The sequence below is a fragment of the Phaenicophaeus curvirostris genome, chromosome 20 (assembly GCF_032191515.1).
Source record: "Phaenicophaeus curvirostris isolate KB17595 chromosome 20, BPBGC_Pcur_1.0, whole genome shotgun sequence".
NCBI lineage: Eukaryota > Metazoa > Chordata > Aves > Cuculiformes > Cuculidae > Phaenicophaeus > Phaenicophaeus curvirostris.
In genome coordinates this window covers 9,955,476-9,978,174 of record NC_091411.1, presented here as the reverse complement: position 1 = coordinate 9,978,174, position 22,699 = coordinate 9,955,476, and the positions used below count along the sequence as shown (strand labels likewise).

General features: G+C 46.5%; 1 protein-coding gene and 1 long non-coding RNA gene across 2 annotated transcripts in view; one reads left to right on the top strand and one right to left on the bottom strand.

The window, feature by feature from the left end:
- PIERCE1 (piercer of microtubule wall 1) overlaps window positions 1–22,699 on the top strand; it is a 378,509-nt gene that overhangs the window by 174,735 nt on the left and 181,075 nt on the right. The window lies entirely within an intron of this gene.
- On the bottom strand, window positions 1,086–9,680 carry LOC138729442 (uncharacterized). The gene is made up of 3 exons (XR_011338887.1): window positions 9,602–9,680; window positions 4,913–4,956; window positions 1,086–1,619 (listed from the first exon to the last, which is right to left on the bottom strand). It is a non-coding gene; the product is annotated as an uncharacterized lncRNA (long non-coding RNA).

The window sequence follows — 22,699 nt, the reverse complement described above, 5'->3', positions numbered from 1 at the left end:
GCCTCTATGGACACACAGAATGCACTGGTCATGGGGATGGCATGGAAAAAGCATGGATTAGCTGAGTCAGAAAGGTGATAACACCCTCAAGTCCCTCACAGACTCAGTAGGAAGGACCAAGAAGGAGGAATATGGCTCTCCCTGCGCCAGCTGGAAACGGTAGCTGGAGAACTTGATGCTTTTTGAACACAGGCAGAGCTAACGCGGAGGGCGAGGACCTTGGTTGTGCCATTGGCTGCAAGTGGTGGGGAGCAGAGCTGTGGGGGTGTCCCAGGAGGGACATGGCGCTTCGGCAAATACCCTCCTGTAGGCACCACAAGCACAGTCTGCTCATATCTCCACTGCAGAATGAATGTCCACACGGACACTGGAAAAGCTGCCACGCTATCTGCCTGCACCCTGAAGTGCTGTAGGCATCCCAGGGACAATTTCAGCTGATTTCAGGCAAATGCCACAGATTTACCTCCTTCTCTGGGGACATGATCTCTTGGGCTGTTCATTTGGGGTCAGACAAGGCCACTTCGCATGCATTTCCCCCTGTTCTTTCAGCATGGGGGATTCAAAATGCACCCAAAGAATAAAAAAGATAGGAATGAAAAGCAAGATGCGCAATGGCATCTGAAAACATGGCAAGCTTTTTTTAAAGAAAGCATCTCTCATTCTTTGCAGCTCTTCACCTTCCTACTCAGAAGTGGGTCGAGGAGCAGACACCACCAGACTTCAATTCATCCGCTAATACTTCAGGGAGACCAGGTGAGAACAGGTCAGAAACAAACAATGTGCGTGAGGAATGGCAAGAACCAGCCTTTTCCATTGGAGAGGAGTAATAAAACAGTAGCTGAAGAAATGGGAAGTACAGAAGACAAACACAATAGGAAAAGAAGTGGAAATTACAGACTTTAAGGCAAAAGAAAAACCAAACCCCATCCAGGTTGGTTATTATACGACATTTGCAGCTTGTCTCTTTGTTTGCTGCTTTTAACCAGCACTCAGCTGGCAGCGGTGAAGAGAATGGGGAGGTGGATGGATGTATGAGACAGCAGCCTCGGTGACATCCAGCCTTGGTGGCATCCAGCTACGCACCTCCAATTTCTGCAAGATGCTGAGTCCTATCCCTATTGCCTCACGAAGTCTCAGACATCCCCGAGGCAAAGACTGCTGTCAACCAAAACGCTCCAGGCAGGAGCAGATTTCTTACAGTCTTCTCCCTATCATTCTCCTTGAGTTCCCTTTTCCTGGTTCAAGCACTATGCAGGTATTTTGCCTTTGCGTCCTGGTGACTTCCCAGAGTATCCAATATCCATGATTTGCAGGTGGTTGCACAGCCAATTCCACTAGCAGCATTGTGTTTTCCTTTGCTTTCTGGTACACTCGTATATTTTGCCTCATCAAACCCTTCAGTCCAAGCCTCACAGTTGGAAATTTTACTTTGCTGCTTTTAAAGAGTAGAACAGTGCCTTTCCTGGCCTCTTCATTACACAAATAATTCAAGCACCTGAACACAAGAAATAAAACCTGGTGCAGGAGAGCAGAATTTTCCACAGCGGCCGGTCACAGCTCCTCTGCAAACATCACCTTCCTTCCCAGCACTTTAAAGTGGCTCGTGCACTTGCTGTGTTCTGTTTGAAAGAAAACAAACCCCACATTAGCAGATTTTAAAGGGCTTGTAGGCTTCATAGAATCCCTGAACTCACACAAGGTTCTATGCTTCATGATAACAAAATCATCTGCTACCCAAGCCAAGCAAAACCTCCAGCATATTCCTGGTGTTGCTGATACCTGGAGGGAATCCGCAACAAATAGAGTCAAGGAGGATAACAACTCACATCAGAGCCTCAACCAGCCCCAGTCACACAGGGAGGATTGCCTTGTGCAATTTAGCAGCCTGATCTCTTTTAAGATAGCACTGAGGGGGTTGGGGTTGTTCAGCCTGGAGAGGAGAAGGCTCTGGGGAGACCTTAGAGCAGCTTCCAGTGCTGAAAGGGGCTCCAGGATAGCTGGGGAGAGGCTCTTGATCAGGGAGTGCAGGGATAGGATGAGGGGGAATGGTTTGAAGCTGAAAGAGGTAAGATTTGGATATTAGGAAGAAATTTTTTACTGGGAGGGTGATGAGACACTGGCCCAGGTTGCCCAGAGAAGCTGTAGCTGCTGTGTCCCTGGAGGTGTCCAGGTGGGATGGGGCTTAGAGCAACCACATCCAGTGGGAGGTGTCCCTGCCCATGGCAGAGGAGTGGAACTGGGTGATCTTTAAGGTCCCTTCCAGTGCAAATCATTCCATGATTCTGTAATTCTATAAACTGTGCATCCCTGCTTGAGAAGTCCCTGCCCTTGGGAGAGATTTCAGCAGGCAAAATACAGCTGGAAAAGGTGAGAGTGAAATAATTTTGCAGAGTTTACTTGGTACACAGATAACAGGCTATCTGACTGGTTTATGGGGCTCTGGTGTGTTCTCCATGTGGTATTTCTGGAGGGCAACTATTAAATGGGAAGCATTTGCTACTGTTTGGGGTTCTGCCCTCTCAGACATTTTGCAACTACTGGAAAGATGCAGAAAGCCTCAGATAAAAAGAAAAAAAAAAGAAAGAGGATGAAATAAAAAAAATCAAAACAATACATTCCTGGATTTCCAGAAGTAATATTGGCTTTCAGGGAGGGAAATGCAGACAACAGCTTATGTTGCTAAAAAAACAAGTTTGCACTGTTTTGGGTTCAGCGTTTTAGCCAACTGCTAAGAACTTTAGAGTAAATCTCAGCATTTCCCAGGGCCCAGATTGCATATTGGACCATATACCCTGAAATGTTTTTATTTAATTTGAGTCCACATTATGCTGCCTACATATGGTGACACACACATTTCATTTTATGTAGCAGATGCTGCTTTGCTATTGAGAATGTAATATACTGAGTACATTATAGTATCATTTGGTCTAGGGTAACTGCAGTGTTTTTTAACTCTGATTAGCCTTAATTTTAAACCTGATTTCCTAAGGAAATGAAGCCTATGACATCCTGCTCTATGTGCACGCTGGTGTATGCTGTGCATCTCTTTGCTTGTCCCTCTTACTCTTTAGAGCTGGGGGCCAATTTCAATGCAGCAAGGGAAAATCCAGTTTGCTTCCCCTCACACTGCACAGAACGAGTTCATGTGGGAGATTAAGTTCACAATATGAGTTCAAGAGTCCTGGGAAACTGAGCTGACATAGCACTTTGCCATAAACTGTAAGCACTTCTGAAAATTAAATAGATAAGGGGTAATAAGGCCATTCTCCAGCAGCACCTGGGAATAGGTATCAGTCAAGCTGAATTGTGCTGCTCTGCAGGGGGACAAAATCCCATCTTGGTTTTAATTAGAAGCTGATTAAAGCCTACAAGTGAGTCCAGCTTTGCTGACCTACCTGCTAGCTCACTCTCTGCTCCCCCAGTTTGATCCGCAGAGACCAGTTTGCCATTCCAGCCGTGGTCGCATCGCGTCAGGCGAGTCCCAAGTCCCAGCACCAAGGGAGCGATGGTTGACCCTGACTCTAACTCCATCTTACTGATTGCATCCAACCCACCTGCTCTCATTTTCAGCCGATTTCCATGGGCTCAGCTGAGCTCTTTTAGAAGGCGGCGGGGCGCAGCTGTGACTGCAACAAATTGCGCTGGGAAAGCCAGGCGATGTTTTCCTCCAGCTAATGTTGATGGTTCTCTGTGCTTCTCAGCAAAATATCATGACAGCATAAATAGCAGAATAACTGTGTGCCAGTGCCCACTGTTCAGCTGGCACAAACAAGAGCCTGGTTCCTCCTTAAGGGACCAGACGTGTTGAGGTTGTCCCTCTAAGTCTTATAAGAAGCGACTGAGGGAACTGAAGGTGTTTAGCCTGGAGAAAAGGAGGCTGAGAGGAGACCTTAGCACTGTCTACAATTGCCTGGAAGGGGGTTGTAGCGAGGTGTGTGCTGGTCTCTTCTACCAAGTAACAAGTGATAGGATGAGAGGGAATGGCCTCAAATTGCACCAGCGGAGGTTCAGATTGGGTAGCAGGAAAAATTTCTTCACTGAAAGGGTTCTCGGACACTGGCAGTGGTGGAGTTCCCATCCCTGGAGGGGTTTAAAAGACAGGCAGATGAGATGCTCAGGGATATGATTTAGTAGTGGACAGGTACAGCTGGACTCAATGATCTCAAAGGTCTTTTCCAACCAAATGATTCTATGATTCCGTGGATCTCCAGAGCTTGGATGAAAGTGGGGAAGAGGTTTATGTGCCACGGGCCAGGAAGGGGAACGGGTGCACAGGAGAGGACGAGCCAGCACCGCCACTGCTCTGAATTTGCAGGGACCCCCACTGCTCTGGATCGGGGCTGCCAGGAGCTCAGCCACCTCCTCAGCTGTTCCCGCTGTGGTGGAGGCGACGCCTGGGCTGGTGCACAGCACAGCCAGCACCTCCGGGTCTCACAGCCCCGAATTCATGGGCTCTGCCACGACAGAGTACAGACTCTGCCAAAATTGGCCATAAACAGCACTTAGTGATGCATGATGTATTAAAATGGCTCATGCTGAGCTTTTAGATACAGAAGGACTTTTTTTCCTCTTAATACTACTACCACATTTTCCTGCAGTCGTGGAAGTACCATCATAAATATTTAAAAGGAGGTTTAAAAGACCCAGTCTGTGTGGACTGAATATTTATGGCCACCAAACCCCTGACCTTTAGATTTAGGGTACAGCGTATATAAAACAGGCTTATTAAACTGCACACTGCGGGCCAGCCTGGGGCTGAAATCTGAACTGAAATCCCCTTCGGAGCATTCAGCATTTTTAAAGTTCCTAGTGGTAAACAAAGCAAGTGCCAATAAATAGGGATTTTGGAGAGGGGTGTGAAGGTGGGCAAGTCCCAAGGGGCTTCGCAGGGCCAGGATTTTCTTTCTTTTACCTGGAAACAGCTCAGATTCCACGTGGGTCTCTGTTTTCCAGCATCTGAAACAGAGCAAATGATAGCAGTGGAGTAAACTAAAAAAAGTTGGCCAAGGTGTTAAATGCAGAGAAAAATGCAATATTGAGAATAACAGGAATTGCTTGTGTTTTGGAGAGTTTCCTCTAGCCAGCCCCCCTGCCTTGGATTTGTCCCTCTGTGGTGCTGCATCCCCCGTAACACAAACCCATGTGTGCTCAGCCAAATCAGGGCTTCAGTGCCTTCATTCAGGTTTCTCCAGCAGCCCCGCTGCTGTTCAATACTTCAATCAGAGCCAATCAGGGATTTTCAGAACCACCGTGGTTCCCAGCTGGCACATACTTCTTTTTTGTTCCCTTTCTTGAGAACTATGACTCACACTCAGTATTTTCAAGTTAAAGTCCCACATTCCCTCTGCTTGCTCGGCTTTTCCTCCCAACCCAGCACTTCCTTCCCCCAAGCCCTGTCTGAGATGGAGCCAAGGCCACCCCAGAGAAGGATGGAAAGTGGGAGTCCTGCACCCCAGGAACCTCCTCCCTGCAGGCAGATGCCAGTGCTGGGCAGATGATGCTGGGAGGATACAGGCAAGAGCTGCTGAGAGCCAGGATTGGATCCATCGTGGAAGAGCAGCAGACAAAATGCACAGCATCCATCAGTTTGTGGTCTTCATTTTTTTTTTTTTTTAGAGCAAGGCAGGAGCCTCTCAAGAGCTCAAAGGCCCTTCAGATCTATTTGTAGTCAGGAGTTTGAAACGCTCCTCTGATGTATTTGCATATTTAAAAATAAGGGAGAGGCAAGAAGATAAAAGGGATGAGTTTGCGCGTGGCAAGCACGATGTGCAGAAGCCAGTGCTCAAAGGGGCCACAGAAAGGTGGCACCTGGTGAAATCCTGGTTGAGCTACTGGAAGAGGTAAAATCTATGACTTTTTTTAATCCATTTTTTGTTTGTTCCTGGCTTTTTCTTTTTCCTGATTTTTTGTTCTTCCTCCCACAAGAGAAAACTCCTTTACCTGTCAGAGCACACAGTGTGTGCTGTGGCTGCAGGGACAAACCTTCAGGTTCCTGGCAGCTCATGCTGTAGCAGGACTTTGCATGCCAGACCCCACGTGTTCAATAACCCGAGCCCAGCATGCGTGAGCAAGGAGCAAGGCTTGAGCTCTGTTTAAAGCTTAATGGGGTTGCTAACAAGTGGTGATAGTTCAGTTTGGACAGTCACATTTTGAACTCATTTGCAGCGCTGTGCCAGATGAGCACCACTCAGCTGCCACTCACAGTCCTGTGGGGAGAACTACTGCAGGGAATTTTTGCAGCCGAATTTTTGTGTGTGCCCTTGTTTCCAAGTGCCATTTTCCCATCTAGCCAGTGATAATCAAGGGGGAAAATGTGCTTTTATTATTTTTCTGGTGATGGGCTTTCTAGTATTTGCATCTACTTCTGCAAGGTGTTCCTATTCCTCTGCCACAGCGCTGGATTCATTGTGCTACTAATGACTGCCTACCAGGTGTACGATGTCACAAATTATCCATGGGAACTGGACATTATTTTTCTGACATTCCCAGATTCGCTAGCTGGAATTGATCCTGCTGCTACATTAGCTGGAAAACAAACAAAACCACAGCCAAGCTGGCTGCCTGCCTACTGCTAGGAACCTGCTGGAAAGGACAGAAGATCCAATATTGCAATTAATAGGTCCACAGGGGTGGTTTGAGAAGGGCTTCAGTGTCTTCACTTTGCTCTAACGCTTCACAATGCCTTCAGTGCTTCCTTCCAGATTGAGCCAAAAGGTGTTATGGATACTCCCTGCGCTTCCCAAGCTCGTTCCTCATGGAGACCCAGCAGGATCTGCCCTTCCTCCCAGGACTGCTGACAGCCAGTGCTTGCAGGGTTGTAAGAAGCAGCAGGGACAGTTGTCTCCACTCTTTCCACCTCAGTTCTTTGCAGAGACACTGGACCAAAGCATTCTTTCCCCATCCCAGCCTCCAGTTGTGGGACCCTTCCTACAAAACCTACGGCAGCTACAGCTGCTCATGGGCAGCCAGGGTTTGAGCAAAGGAACAAGCTGGGGGCCTTTAACTTAGGTCTATCTCTATCCAGCTCCTGTTCTATGCAAACCCAAGGAAATATCCTTAAAATCCTCCTCTCAGGCTCAGATGGTGCCAGAGTTCTTGGAGGTGGAGCTGACACAGAAGCAAGGCGGCTGCTTTGCCTTGTTTCCCCAGGAAACTCTCCCGCATGCCAAATCAGCCAATGATGTTTCCTATAGCCTGGGGAGCCAGAAAGAGAAACTGGAGTAATTATTTTGGTGTGTAAATAGAATCCTAGACTTACAGAATGGTTTGGGTTGGAAAGGACCTCAAAGCCCATCCAGTTTCAACTCCCTGCCTCAGACAGGGACACTTCCCACTGGATCAGGTTGCTCAAAGCCCCATCCAACCTGTCCTTGAACACCTCCAGGGAGTTGGGAGACATCAGATGGCAAGAGCTGTATGGATCATGGAAGACCTTAGAAGGTGTAAGGAAGGATTAATTAGTGAGCACAGAAAAGGGTGCTGGCTTTCATGGGGTTAAGGCTTTTGAGGTCCAGCTCTCATTTGGGGTGGAAAAGGCAAAATAAAAATATAAATACATGGAACTAGACCTATCTATGCTACTAAATATCAGTCCCTCTCCTGTTGCTTTTGGGAGCCTCTTTAATAACTTAGCAAGGAGAAACATTTTCTCAGAGCCATCCAAGAGAGGACCCTGGGGAATATGACACATGAGAATTTGGGAACAGTCTTGCTGCTTTGTTCCTTTGTGTGTTCAGCAATCTTGTCTCCCGTTCCAGGTATTTTTACAGGCTTTCTTTCACTAGATCCCCATATCTGAGCCTCCACGGCAGGAAGAGACCTCAGGGAACTGCATTGGTCCCTGAGGAGCCCACCGTCCGCTCCTGCTGCCCCAGGACTTTGTTTCTGGTGCTCCATCCCCCTGGGTTTTCAGCATTTGCCTGGAAAAGGGCAAGGAGCGGATGGAGTTAAGGCATTTACAGGAAGGGGCAAGGTTATATACCTCATCAAAGCACACCTTTATGGGTGCTTGGCTAGCAGCTGTTTGTAGGCACTTGGCACATTAGCAGAGATGCTGCCTTTTATTGCGCAATCATCATTTTAAACCCTCTCCTTTTCTCCCCTCATTCCACAATAACCCAAATGGAGCAATATAAATCCAAACCGAGGGGGACAAATAACCACCTTTATAGTTCGTCCCTGAGCTTGATCTACTTGCTGCTGGAAAGCTGCCTGGGAGCAAGAGGGCTTTGTCTGGGCTGCCTGGGGAGGCACAGGGACACCCCCAGACCATGCTGCACCCCAAAAGGGAAGGGGTCATTTTGGAGAAATCCCAGCCAAGCCACCTGATGAAACCTCTCCAGTTTCTTTTCTGTCCTCAGGGAGAAGAAAGAGCCATGACCGTGAAGGGAGCTAAACAGTCATTTTCACTGGCTCAAAGGCACTCCAATAGCTGGGTTTTTTAAAAATTAAATGTTTGCATCCAATTGTATTTGTACAGTGTAATGTCCTTATCCAATGCAATCACTTCAAATCACTGTTGTTCAAATCCTCTGGGGCATCTGCAGCGAACAGAGGGCCCAGGTCAAATATAAACCTTCTGGCTTATTTGGGAATGTATGTGTCAGTGTTACCATTGCACTAATGAACCATGTAAATCATAGCCAGTTGTTAAATAATGGAGGGGAGGAGGGGGGAAAGGCAGAAGGGACTTTTTACCCTTTATACAGAGAGCTTTACAGCTACAAGAAAATCTGTGTCAGTGTTGCAACTTGCCAGCTTGGAGGACATAAGTTTCCCATCCAAATATTGCTTCTTCAGAGACTCTTGCTGCTCCCAAGAGATTCCACGGGGATTTCTAAAGCCCATCTTCAGTCTGCCTTCGGAGGCATTTATATAAGTCTAATGTAAATGAAAATATTTTTAGTCACTAAAAAAGAAAAAAAGGGAAAAGGTAGAGAGAGGTTGCTTGTCTTCTCCTTTAAGCTCTCCCTGCAGTGCTGGGATGCAGGGTTCCAACTCTCACATCTGTCACTGATTCCCTGATATGCAGCAACGTTTCTTGGTTTGTCAGTCACACATGATAAAAGCCCAGTCCTGAGAGGGGTATCTCAGTCCCACGTAACCATTATTACTTTAACATTAAAGGGAAAGAGAGGGGGAAACTGGGCAACTGAACATATTGCTTGGCTGGAATTGTGTTTTTTTCCTGGCTGTCTCTCTTTCCTCTCCATCTGTCTCAAGAGTCAACATCCTCTCTGTTTCATAGCCCGTAACACAGCCCCGCACTGCGGACAGGATGGCTGGGTTGCTGCTTCATCCCTCCTTGCCCGAATGATGAACCCATTTCCATCCCAGGCATTGGTGTCAGGTGTAATATATTGCAGCTAGACCCAAATACAACATCTAAGCATGAAACTACCTGTCTTGCTCTGAGACAGGCACCCACCACTAATACACATGAACCCAATGTTGCTGTATGGGGAAGGAATTTGTGGTTCTTATACTCTCTTTTCCACTAAAAGTCTGCTCAGCCCCCTTGTAAAAAGCTCATATTTCCTATCTATTTTACCAAGGAGACTTGATTTCCACTGTGTTTTCTCTCTACAAGCTCAGCACTTACCTGCCCAGTAGAAATCATTTGCTGCAGATGTGTTGAAGTCATAATGTAGCTTCAGTCCTCTCCTTTCAATGCTCCTTTCCTGAAAACACAAACCAGCATGGTATAAAGCAGAATCATTCCTGTAGTTGTAATTTCCCTGACTCATCTTTACTAAATTCATTGTGATGCCCCTGCCTGCAGTTTGGTTTGGATAACGGTTGGCCCTGGTGTTTTGGGAGCTTTGTGTTTTGACATCAGGTGGTGAAGGAGGTGAGATAAAAAATAAAGAGTTCATCATGATCCTCACTTAAAAAGAATGGGTTATTTCTAAAATTAGCTCTAAGTATTTCAGGTTTTAAATGCTGTCAACAAAAAGAAAGGAATTGGTTTTTTGAGGTTACAGGGTAGAATCATTTAGCTGGAAAAGACCTTTGAAAGCATTGAGTCCAGCTGTACCTGTTCACTAGTAAACCATATCTCTGAGCACTTTGTTCACCTGTCTTTTAAACACCTCCAGGGATGGTGATAACCACGAGCTATGTCCCTCCTGTAGCACCCAGCATCTGGGCTGCAGGTGCCACCTAATGCAGGTGGGAAATGGAGCTGGAGCCTGCATTAAACCCCAGGTAAAAACACATCAAACAGGAAGACGGTTTGGTCCCGAATCTGGGTTTGCTGAACTGAAATATGCCTGAAAAACTTTGGAAAAGCAGTTTCTAAAAGCTGTGGGTTGGGCCGACTGGTGATGAAAGGGAGCAGGGAGCTGCAGTGAATCATCCCAACTCACTGCACGTGAGCGAGCTGGGGATGTCGCATCCAGCATGGAGCTGTACGTCATCTGTGCATTGATGAATGCACCCTTCACCGTCCTGATCCAAAGTACCCTGCTAAAAAACAGGATGAAAAATACGTTAGACACATCCAGCAACACTGGGGTGGCATTTTCCATTCTCTCCTTATTCTCAGCGTTAAATCGCTTAGATCATTTACCAGAGCTACAGAGGAGATGTGTTTACTTACACTGGCTTGCACTAGGTCAAGCCTGGAATCAGTCATCCATAAGGTAAAGAGTGACAATATTTCATGCCCAAGTAATCTGCTTCGCGAAAGAAATGAAGCTTACATGGTGCTTGGGCTGATCTGATCTTTATTTCCTGAAGAGACATATTTTCAGTGCTCATCATCATTATTAACACAAACGCTCTGAACCGCATGCACCAGGCAGCTGCTAGGAAACATCCGCCGCAACGACAGCCCGAGTGAATTCAATCTGCCCTGGTCTAATAGCAAAGCTGGTCCTCGATTCACCGTGGTGGAGGATGGTAGAACAGGGGGTTTGCTGCCTTTTTTTTCTGATTTCAGCTCAGCTAAGCTGTGATTGTCCATACATTCCTCATGCCAGGCAGGGCAGGGCATCTCCGCTTTGTGAGTACATCATCTACAAATCCTTTCTCTTTGCAGGGACCAAAGAGAGAGAGCAATAGAGCAGCGATGGACTCAAGTTTAGTGGTTCATGATGGAGATGTTGGCTGGCCATCAGGTTTCAGGTGGCAATCGTTGCCCCAGGAAGGGCTTCAAAGCAATGTGTCCTTTAACATGTTCTTCCAGTCAACTCCATACAAGACGACCCTCCAGTTTATGTCCATGCCAGGGGTACGCAGCGCATGCTGGGGATTTGATGGGAATGCAGGTGAAAACATGGCCAAGGTGCAGTTGTCTGTAGTCAAAAAAGAAGTTGGGAAAGCACTCTGCTTACTTCAGGGAGCTCAGAGCCAGACATAAAAAACAGCTGAAAATAAAAACCCTGCTCAAGAGTTTTTCCTTAGCTCCTAACCAAGCCAGCCTGCGATTGCATCCCTGGAGCAATGCAAATCCTCTAAATCATCATCCCTTTCCCATGACAGAGACTGAGTGAGATAAATTGCTGACTTAGGAAGAAGGGGGAAAGAAAACACAGGATATGCAAAAGAAAGTGGTTTTACCCATTTGCCCCTAGATTAACTGATGTGGCTTGTACACTAGATTTCTACCCAGAGTACACGGCCTGGTCTGAAGCCTAACGAAGCATGTTGGCACGTGGGACACGACTCAAGTTCCCCTAATTGGCTTCATCACCAGCTCGCCTGCAGCAAAGTCCCCATTTATTTCACTTATCTCCCCTCTGACCAGCGGCGCCTCGCCGCGTAAAAACCAATCCATTTCCATCTCCGCCAGCCTCACAGCGCTGCTGCAAGATTTTCTTCCTATTTCCAAGCTGACATTTGCAAATATATGTATTTATACATAATCCCTTCTTTGCTGAGGTGGTTTTTAACCGAGCTAGAATGAGACAGATATACATTTTTTTTATTTAATAGTGAGATGCCACCAATGCCTCAAGATGCACATTTTGCTTCAGCAGGAGACAGGTATTTATGTGCTGGAATAATGAACCATCAGCTGAGTTGCTGCAGAGTGACAGGGACATTCTGCATCTTATGGCTTTTGTGCAAACAGTCCCCAGTCAATAAGTACAGATTTTTCTCAGGAGGAGTAGCCCCTATTTGCAATTGATATTTTCAGGGGACCAGTAAGCTCTGAGCTGGTATGAATCAGGGCTACAGCAAAGGGTAAGATGTGCTGGAAATAACCAATGATCAGCACATTTGATCCTCATCGAGATGTGGTTCTCTGGGACCTCGAGTTGGAGAAACATGGTAACAACATAAATTTCTATTTTCTCAGCTAAGATTAGCAGCTTTGAAGCTTCGTTACCCCACCCTTCCCCTGCAATTTGACTTTAGGGTTTGTTTTCTTTTGGAGTAGTTCATGCCTCATGCTGAACACCTGGTTGGCAGCACCCTCCACCCTAGAGTGCCTTGGTGGCAGAGGGACACATACAAAAGACCTGCAAAACACCCAAAATTTCCACTCCTGCAGTGATCCCAACACTTGTAATAATGGATCAAAGGCAAAGAAACTTTTTCCAAACACCACAACCCTCTGGCAGCTGGAAGGAGCTCGCTGATGACCTCCCCCTCTGTTGCCAGCATCCTCTGGTGTCTCAGCTCCGTGTTTTAGCAGGAGCAGAATCAGACACTGCATTCAGCTGTATTTACTTTCTAGAAGCACAGCGCCAAGTTGAAGTGTAGCGAAGGGGTTAATAAAACCGACAGCAATAAAAGGTTTTGAAATGTTTGATAAGAAACTAGTTCTTGCTTCCAGGATGGTAATTTTCTTTATTTTTCTCCCTCTTTGAACGATTTTAGAGCAGGGAGGATTTTAAATACATCCACATAATGCATCTTCAGACAGCAAACAGGATTAAAACCCAGCTCCAGAATAGGAAAAGAAGTCAGATTACTTGTCAAAATTAAATTCGCCTTTGGATGCCATTACTTTCTACATTAAAAAGCTCTGGGGATTAGGAGATAAAAGAGCTAAATCCGATCTGGAAACAGGCTCAGAGGAAAATGTCAGCCAGCTAGTAATACAGGCTCTTTTCTCTAATAGGATCCTCCTGAAGTTAAAGAAAGTGAGAATAATTATTTAATTCCATTTTGGAGTCTGGGTTCTTTATCAGCTGGACTCAGCATTGCTATTTCAGTGGTAAATCAACTGGTGGCATGGAATTCACAGCTCCCACCAGCTCCACAAGCAGTCTGCTTCACGCCTTGCACAAGACAATCCTTGCAGGTCTTTGTGGCGTTCCCTGATGGATTTAACAATGACTAAACCATGTCCAGAAAAGGAGCAGGGAATGGTCCACCTGGACCCAAGTGGGTTGCACGGGGGTAATTCTTCACTGTAGCCCATGGCCAACACTACAAGTCCTCTTTTGGGGTATTTTTTCTGTTTTAAAGGTAGTAAATAAAGCCGCATGTAATGCTGAAGAACACGTCCTTATGCCAAAACCACCATAAAAGCCCCACACTTCTCATCTCCCAAAGACCCAGAAGAACAGAGCCTTTCCTAGCAGATTCCCCTTCTTCTTTTGGAGTGCAGCCACAGAGCCAAAATTACCATCTGCCCCAAATATCCTAGCACCTAAAAGACTGTAACCATGGTTGCACAGCTATCTGCAGGCATGGTTATCCGCACAGACACGCATGTATTGACTCAGAGGATGATTTAATTCTTCAGCGCGCTACAGAAGACATGAGAAGCTCTGCGCCATTTGACACATTGATGGATTCATGCCAAAGTTTTCTTTAAGCTGAGCACTGGACAAAGCTCTTTGGCTACCACCGCGGATGGGAATTAGGAATCAATAAACATCAAAGTGTGTTAGGGCTTAGCGAGAAGCTGTACACGAACAGGGCTGGTGGGCACGTGCTCTGGTTGCCAGACCCGGGGAGATCAGAAGATGGGCTGTACTTGGTCTTGTTTAACTCAGGCCCAGATGGTCCTGAGAGTTCAGAGGCAGGCAAGAAGAAAACAGTAGATATAAGAGTGTTGTTTTTAATAGGAGAAGGAGAGCAGATGTCTCTGGAGAGCTAGAGGGAGCATGTGCTGGAGTTCTGCTGAACGTGTGTGTCAAACTACAGGTCAAGAATTATTTATCCAGAGACATTGTTCTACTCTAAAAAGGAATCCAAAAATAGCCTTGGAAAGAAGTGATAGGGCTCTACAATCAAGTAGGGAAAACAAAGGCTCTACTAGATCCCTATGATTTTGGGGCTGGAAAATGCATCTTCTCATATAGGTGATAGAAGGTAATAAAGTGTCTAACAAGATGAAGAAAACTACTTTTAAATCCTCCTATGTGTTTGCTAAGTACTTTTTTTCTGCCAGTACAGGTGCATGTTGTTTCTCGACCAGAGAAACAGAGGACAGGAGGCTCTAGTGGCATCCCCTACATCTGCACCAGCCTGTCCTGCCAGGGGCTGCAGGGACACCCCCTCCACAGGGCTCCAGTCACCGTGGACAACACTAAGGTAGTCCAAGATAGCTTTATTTTCTTCCTCTTGTTTTCCTAACTTGGTTTCTCCCCAGCCAGCTGCCTGTGGATGCCGTGTTATTTACTCGCAGTTTGCAGCGACAGGGTAAGTGCTTGCACAGGGATGTGGAGGGACTGAATGTAGGTCACAACCAACCCTTTGCTCCCCGCAGGAGCATCTGCCAGTGCAGCCAGCTGCTTGAGGGCATGAGGAAAAGCAAGCAACCCTCCACGTCACCTCAACCCCCAGCAAATCCAGAGCCAAGAGGCTTCCCTTCCAAAATCAAAGACCTGCCTGTCTCCTTCATATCTTCAGTATCATACACGTGCAAGTGAAAAGGACAGCCAGGCTCTTGCCACCAACCTTGGTGGCTTGTGTCATGCCCACAACTACTGGAAGGGTTGGACTCTGCCACCCACCCCTCCCCGCAGCGCAGGTGCTCAGCCCTGGGAGGACAGTGCATGGAAGGAAGCACCACGCACTGCATTTGTTTCTCCTTTTGCAACCAAAAGCAGCTTCGTAGATGTTTGAGCCTGGGGGCGTGTTAATTTATACAAATAACAAAGGGCAGTGAGGGGGAAAAACTGCAGCAAATCCAGCCAAGTGGATGCACTTGAGGGGCTTCTGGAGCTGGCAACATGGGTTTGAAGACACAGGAAACTGTTTAGGTGACATGGTCCTACCAGGATGCCATCGTCAGTGCCCATGCCAGCCATCCTATTCCTGCTTTGGCACAGGGAAGGAGGTGCTTCAAGCCTGATTTATTGCTTTTTTAAATTAAACTAGCTGTAGGGAAATATAATGTTTTCCTCCAGTAATTCATCCCTATGGCTCCCTTATTTTGTCATTTTAATTAAAGCCAGCCACCGCCAGTTTGGATGTTTGCAGCGATTAGCATTAAATCAAGCTCAGGCCTCAGGGACTGACCCCTCTTTTGCTTTTTGTTGGGTTTTTACAGCAAAAGCCAACAGGGTCTGAGGCTGAATGCGTGAAAAGGGCAACACAGCTGCTAGTGCACAGACCTCAGTCTGCGTTAGGGAAGATTTTAGCTCGGTTTGCCAAGTTCCCTCAGACTTTGCTCATCAGGTAGAGAGACACAGTCAGTTCCAGGGCTCTGATAGAAAATGTGAGGAGAACCAGCTCCTGGGGAACTGTTGTTGTTGGAGGCAGGACTGTGATTGCCACCATCTCCTGCTGTGAGCAGCTCACAGGTTCCTCCAGGATGGAGAGTAGGCAATAGGGTTGTCATGCCCCAAAACTCAGACTTGGGGTTCCCATGGCTGGACTGAGTTTCTCAACCAGGTATCTCTACTTAACTTTTCTTTAGAGAACGGCCAGCTCTTTATTTTAATTGTCTCTCAGTAAACCCACTCTCCCCCCTCACCTTGCACACACAGAGCAAGACGGTCCCAGACCTTATAATGAGAGGAGGTGAAGGAGGTGGGAGCTGCATTACCTGCCTGGGCAGACGATATCTGACCTGGCTCTGGCCTCCCAGCATGTGCCCATCCTTATAACTGATATTTTCTCTAGTGCCTATCCTGAACCTTCCTTTCTTCAAGGTTAAATAATTTGCTCAGAGCTGCTTTGATCATTGTCACTGTTTTAATCATGAGCTCTAAGGTGTTCAGTGTCTTTTTTAAAACCCACAGCTTCAAGGCTAAGCAGTTACCTGGGAATCACACATTTTATTTTAAAAAAGCCTTTGTTGTTAGCCTTTAGAATGTCAGAGCAAAGGTGGAAAAACATGATCCATGTATCAGCTAATAGCTTACAAGCAAAGAAAGGAAGGAAAGAGAAAGGAATACAAGAAGGATTTCCTAAATCAGATTTTTCCACACAATCAATAGCCTTCCCTGTGCCTCATACGGAGTATTTCTGAGCAGTACCACAGTGGTGCTTTATGTTTCTGGCAACCAGTGGTGCCCAGAAGTTACTTTCTGGCCAGGGCATAGTTTCATCATTACCATAATCTGGATTTCACTACCAGCTGCTTCTCAGCAAGGAGCGATTGCTGGAGCCGCATAGGATCAGACGCTGACACGAGCCGCCTCCACTGCCCTCCTGACCATCACCCCTGAGCATCAGCATGCCATCCCTACAGACCCTGAAGGACTTGGCTCTTTTTAACAGCCTGGCCACCCCGGCTGAGATGACAGCTGAGCCCTCACCCCACGGCTGCCAAGAAGAGGAGCACGGTGGGACTCCACCTGAAACCGGACTGGCAGGATATCATTACCCAGGTAATAAAACTCAAACCAAACACCAAATCCACTAAAGCTCTGCAAGACTGTGCATATGTGTGAACGCAAAACTCCCCGAGGATGATGGGTACCTTGTTTTAACATCGCAGATGGGTGCGTCTTCTGCGGCGCAGGAGGATGCTCGGCACTACACTGCGGCACGGAGGCGAGCACGGCGGCCAAGGGGGGAAGCAAACGGGAGGCAGTAACTGCCAACTCCAACTATGTGAGTGAAAGCAGATGGAAAATACAGGAGAAAGCATTGCAGACTGAGTCAAGATGGCACAAGGGAAAACCGGTTTTTTCCAAAAGCAAAAAAAAAGTAGCAATCTCATCAACAAGTCTCTGACATCGTGGTGACCACAAGCCCTCAAAGGGACACCTGAAATTGCCCCAGCTTTTTGCTAGAACCACGCTGCGTTATGTTATTCTCCTGAAAGCACACGCAGAAGTAAGTGTCATGAAAATCAAGAGCTGTGCAGCAGAAGCAAGATTTTTTGCTTTGGTTTCTCATCCCATACATGGAATGAGAGGAGAGCAGTTGCAGATGGAGGTGGTCGCCCCTTGCCCCTACCCTGCTCAGGCTCCCCCCTGCAGTTCTTACACCTTTAGCAAAGGTGCCTGCAAGGGCACACATCCAGCCACTGGATATCTACCTCACCTTGACCCCTAGAAAATGAGACAGTGCAAACAAAGACCAAAGTTGAAGCCTGAATACTGAGACCTCAGAGAAACAGCTGCCACGTCTAAATGCCAAGCAAAGAATGAAAATACTTCAGCAGTAACCTTAGCCTCTAAAGAGAAAGACCAAAATGCTTCCATGTTAACCTAGAAGCACAAAAAAACCCCTAAAATCTTTGGCTTTCAGCTGCTCAGACATATATAACCTCCTTGGTAATGACTTAATACTTAATTAATAGTCATTGAAGTTACTCATCACACCTGACTCAGTCTTGTCTATGACAAGGCTGCAGAAGCTTTCTGCCATAGAAGGCAGTTTAACCCCATCCCTCCTGGATCTCTGAGCTACTCCCTGCTCTCACCCAACCATTAGCTAGCATCTCTTGGGACCTCCTGTGCTCCTTGGGGTGCTACATATTTGCATCACGCTCTTTGTCCAGACACTGAGAATGCTGGGACTGATCTGGGTCCCACCCTGTTTTTTGATGCCATATCTGAAACATCAGACAATGGATCTGGTGCATAAGTTCAAATATTTTTGCCATGAGCCATGTTTCTGCTACATCGCACCCAGCATCCCATAAGCCATGACTGGGGAGGCACAAAGGGGAACCTGGAAAGACAGAGAAGCATCACATCAGAACTCTTTCCTGCTACCCTGTTTCCAAGGGCAGCAGTCCTTGAATGGATGGAAACCGTTTTCTTGGTCACAGGAATGCTGCAGCTGATGGAAGGGGAGATGCAGCCCCCAGAGCTGCAGCAGGGCTGCAAATGCTGTGAACCTGCAATCAAACACCCTGCACTGAAGAACTTCCTGAACTGACCTTTCTGGAATTTAAGGGCAAAGGGAGGCAACACGCATTCAGCACAGCTTTATGTGAGCACTTCAGAAATGCTTAAGAATAAATTAAATGCATCCAACTCCCCTTAGGGCTATGAATCAATCTCATTTGTAGGTCTCACTCACAGCTCGCAGAGTGCTGATTCTGGGAGAAAGTTCCTCGATTTTCTTTTCTTCTCATCTCTCCTCCCAGATATCTTCCCAGTCTCCCTCAAAATAGGTCTCTTAAGCAGCCACCTCCCAACCCCACGCTGGGAGGATGGAGCTGAATCAGACCCCGTGGAGGAGGGAAACCTGCACACGTTTGACTGCATTCTTGAGGTGGGACTTCATGCACAAACTCATTTGCTCCTGCTCCCTCCACGTTGTCATCTCTAGCATCCAGCAGCAGTAAAACACAGCTCACTGTTACTAAATTGGGATATTCTTGACAGTGACATGGCAGGATCAGCAATCCTGGTTAAATTAGCACTGGGACATCGTTCCTGCCTCTGACTAGAAAGGAGCTTTTATTACTGGATATTTCAGTATCTTCATATCCACCACATTAGCTGACCCCTACATCACGAAAACAAGTTCCACAGAGGCTTTGGCTGCAGGGGCTCTCTAGTTTATAGCAAAGGAATCATATGTATTAGGAAGGCCAGCAAGGAAAGCTTTCTGTACTGCCTTCTCCAGATGCTAAGATGAGCTATAAACTCAAGCAGACTAGAAGCATAAAATATGAGTTGCTCAGCCTACTCCTGCTGGCCACACAGAAATAATAGCTATGGGGTAAACTAGAGAAAAGATCCATTTATATCTCTCATGAGTATTTTTCCTCAAAGGAAATTAGCACCTCTCTCCTAAATAGGGAGTGTGTGATTTTTAGTCTCTTTTTATATGCTTCCCACAGCTTTTTTTTTTCCTCTCATCCTGAAGCGAGTACACCTGCTGGCTAAACAGAAATTCTAAAGAATGGGAAGAAACATAATCACAAGTTCTTATCACACATACTAGAGACACACCAGGGTGATATGGCTCTCTGGTTACCCGTGGAAGAAATCTGTAGGTGTAAATACACTCACATACAGAAACAATTGAAGGTTAAAGCTGTGACTCTTCTGTGTAGGTCAGGTGTCTCTCCAGCATGGGATTCACGCTGTGAACCTCACTGAGCAGCAGAGGCACCCACTGAAGAAGTAGATAAAAGCACACACTGGGAGTGATGGTTGCCTAAAGCTGCACGTGCCAATGGGAACTGCCAGCAAGGGAACCAAACACTCAGCTGGTGCTGGGTTTGGAGAGCAAGAGAAGAAACCAGCAGGAGGAAGGATGCTCTCTGCACTAACAGCTGGCTTGGAGGAGATAAACACACTTGTAGCCCCTAGGCACGCATCCTTTGGTGCTCTCTGGGTTGTAAAGTCATATTTATGGGATTTCATCCTAATCGCTAACATTCTTGCTTGTCTACTTCCAAACTGGATGTGGTGTATGGTCAGGAAAGCTTTGGCCATAAATTGATGAGGTCTCAATTAATTGAAGGCAGCTGGGAAAGGACTCTGGAGCCCACTCTGGTTATTCCCATAGAAACCATCTGGTTCAAGCACAGCTGGAACAGACTTAACACAAAACACCTCTGCAGAACCAGGCAGAAAACATCCAAATGGATGTGTGATATGAGTGGGGTGTGTGTTTTGTCAGCAAAACCGCTTTCTAGAAGTGAGACTGAGAGGTGGTTCAGTGCCTTTCGTCTCACAGGCTTAAGGCTCCAGGTACAATCCCCAGCTGGCACCAACACCCACAGAGAGCCCAGGTTAACCGCGAGAGGCACAGGGTGCACTTACGTGCTGCTTTCCAAGAAAAGAATATTTACAGACAATGAATAAAAAATGATGGTGTAGTATCAGCTTTACGGGCTTGGCTCGCTGGTAGGGAGTAGGAGGAAGCCTGCAAACCCCAGCGTTCATTACAAGCCATGCATCCTTGGCTGTTGTATGTAATAGTCTGTTCCTAATGAAGCTTGAAGCAAAGCCAGTGAAGTTGTAGAAACATAAGGGAGTGGGGAAAAAACCCAAGCCTTGTGCTTTAAGTCTGCATTAAATCTTGTCTGCTGGAGAGATATTAAATATTACAGATGATTTTGCACCTGAATACAACACCTGATGCATTTCATGCTCAGGCCCAGCACCATGGGTGTCTAAGAGAAATATATTGGAAAATATAGCTCTGCACATTATTAAACATTATATATGTGGTATCAAATTCTTCAATGGTTCAACAATCTGTTGAACTTCTCTAATGAGGAGGAGGATCCTTCACACAAAATCAGTAGGTTATGAATGTGGACTTCACGCACTAAACTTGACTGCTATTTGTCAGACTAGATCTGGCAGCTCTGGAAGTGGTTTGGAAACAACAAATCACTTAGTACATTGCCTCCAAAACTGAACTAAATAAAACCCCAAGGAATAACCAGTCCATGGTCACTGCTTCCATCAAGCTCTTTGCTCTTGACATGTTTTTATCTACAGTTATATTTCAGTGGTGCAACAGGAGTATCTGCCCCATTTTTAAGTATATCAGCTTTCTAATAGAGATGCTCCAGTCTCATACTTTTCATTTCCCTCTCTGAACATCAGCAGGAAGGAAGGAAGGTGCAAGGCTGTCAGAGAAAGAGTATTTTACAGGGCTGCTCACAAGGCACACTTGTAGCTGGTAGTTGCTTGATCTCCCTCTGCAAGCCTTTTTCCATCATTCCTTAATGATGGGGGACATTTGCTCTGGATTTCAAGGGATTAATCTGAATTTCAGATTGGAAAAAAAAAAAAAAATCCTGGTTTTCACACTCTGAGAACTGAGCCAACAGTGAACAAGCAGTAAGTGGCTCCCATTTACTTGAAGCTTGAGTGGAGAATGGTGCCAGTATACCTTAACAGAGGAGAACATAGTTGTTAGGAAAACTTAGACTGGATGATGTTGTTCCTGGGCCACGATCAGACACAACTGAAATCATTAAGAGCTCTGCCAGTGACTTTATCAAGTACTTTATTCAATTCCCAAGTGGTTCAGGAAGAGCTGGCTTTGCTCCTATCAGATCCTACCTTGACACCACTTCACATTTAAGGGGTCCCTGGTGGTCTCAGAAAGGATCTCCCTACACTGGCACCCCAAAACTGAGCAGAATTTGGGGGCACAGAGCACAAGTGCTGCACTGGGGTCTGCCTTTCCACTGCTTTTGAGGTGAAATGTGAGCGCCCTGTGCTTATTCTGACCCATTTGCTTATCAGGTGAAGACCAGTGCAATGCATAACCCTCAGTGACAAACAGATTTCCCCCAAGAATCCCATAAAGGACTTGGAAAGGACATTTATGACTTCATAAAGCACTTTGCTAACGACTTGCTTTACCACTGCTAAATCAACTGAAATCATTTAGCACTGTCCTCTCCTAACTTTCCACATTTGGTCTACAGGGGAAGGAAAAAAAAAAAAAAAGAGAGTGCTGACATTTGCAAAATACATCTCAACCCATATTAGATGGTGTTAATTAAAATGACTTGCTGGGTAATGAGCTACAGGGAAAAAAAAAAAAAAAGAAATCAATCAGCGTCTACACGCAATTAAAATCCAGCTCGCCCTGCTCTGTGCCAGCGTGGGCAGCACCAGTGCTCCATCCCCAGCAGCACAGGGCACCTTGCAGCTGAGCCTGCACAGCTTCTTTCAATGAATAATCCTTTCCAGACCACAGACCCCTCATCCCCACAACACAATATGATGGGGCTCACACCTTTCGCAGGGGGTGTTGATGGCATCCTGGCCTCCATCAGAAACAGGGTGGCCAGCAGGAGCAGGGAAGTCATTCCTCCTCCATGCTCAGCTTGGTGCCGCTTGATGAAGCAGCATCTTGCCTCTTGTGTTTGAGTTTAAGCCCCTCACTACAAGAAGGACATTGAAGCGCTGCAGAGCATCTAGAGAAAGGGAATGATGCTGGGGAGGGGGCTGGAGAACAAGAGTTGAGAGGAGTGGCTGAGGGACCCGGGGTTGTTTAGCCTGGAGAAGAGGAGGCTGAGGGGTGACCTTATTGCTCCCTACAACTGCCTGAAAGGTTGTAGAGAGGTGGGTGTTGGTTTCTTCTCCCAAGTTACAAGACAAGAAGAAATGACCTCAAGTTGCACCAGGGCAGGTTCAGATTAGACATCAAGAAAAATTCTTCACTGAAAGGGTTCCCAGGCACTGGCAGAGGCTGCCCAGGGAACGGGTCAATTCTCCATCCCTGGAGATGTTTAAAAGATGGGCAAATGAGGTGTTCAGAGACACAGTTCAGTAGTGGACAGGTACAATTGGACTCAATAATCTCAAAGGTCTTTTCCAACCAAACCATTCTATGATTAAACGACTCCCATGGGTGCTCCCACAGGCAAAAGGAGCAAGCAGGCAAGGCTCAGCAAAGCATC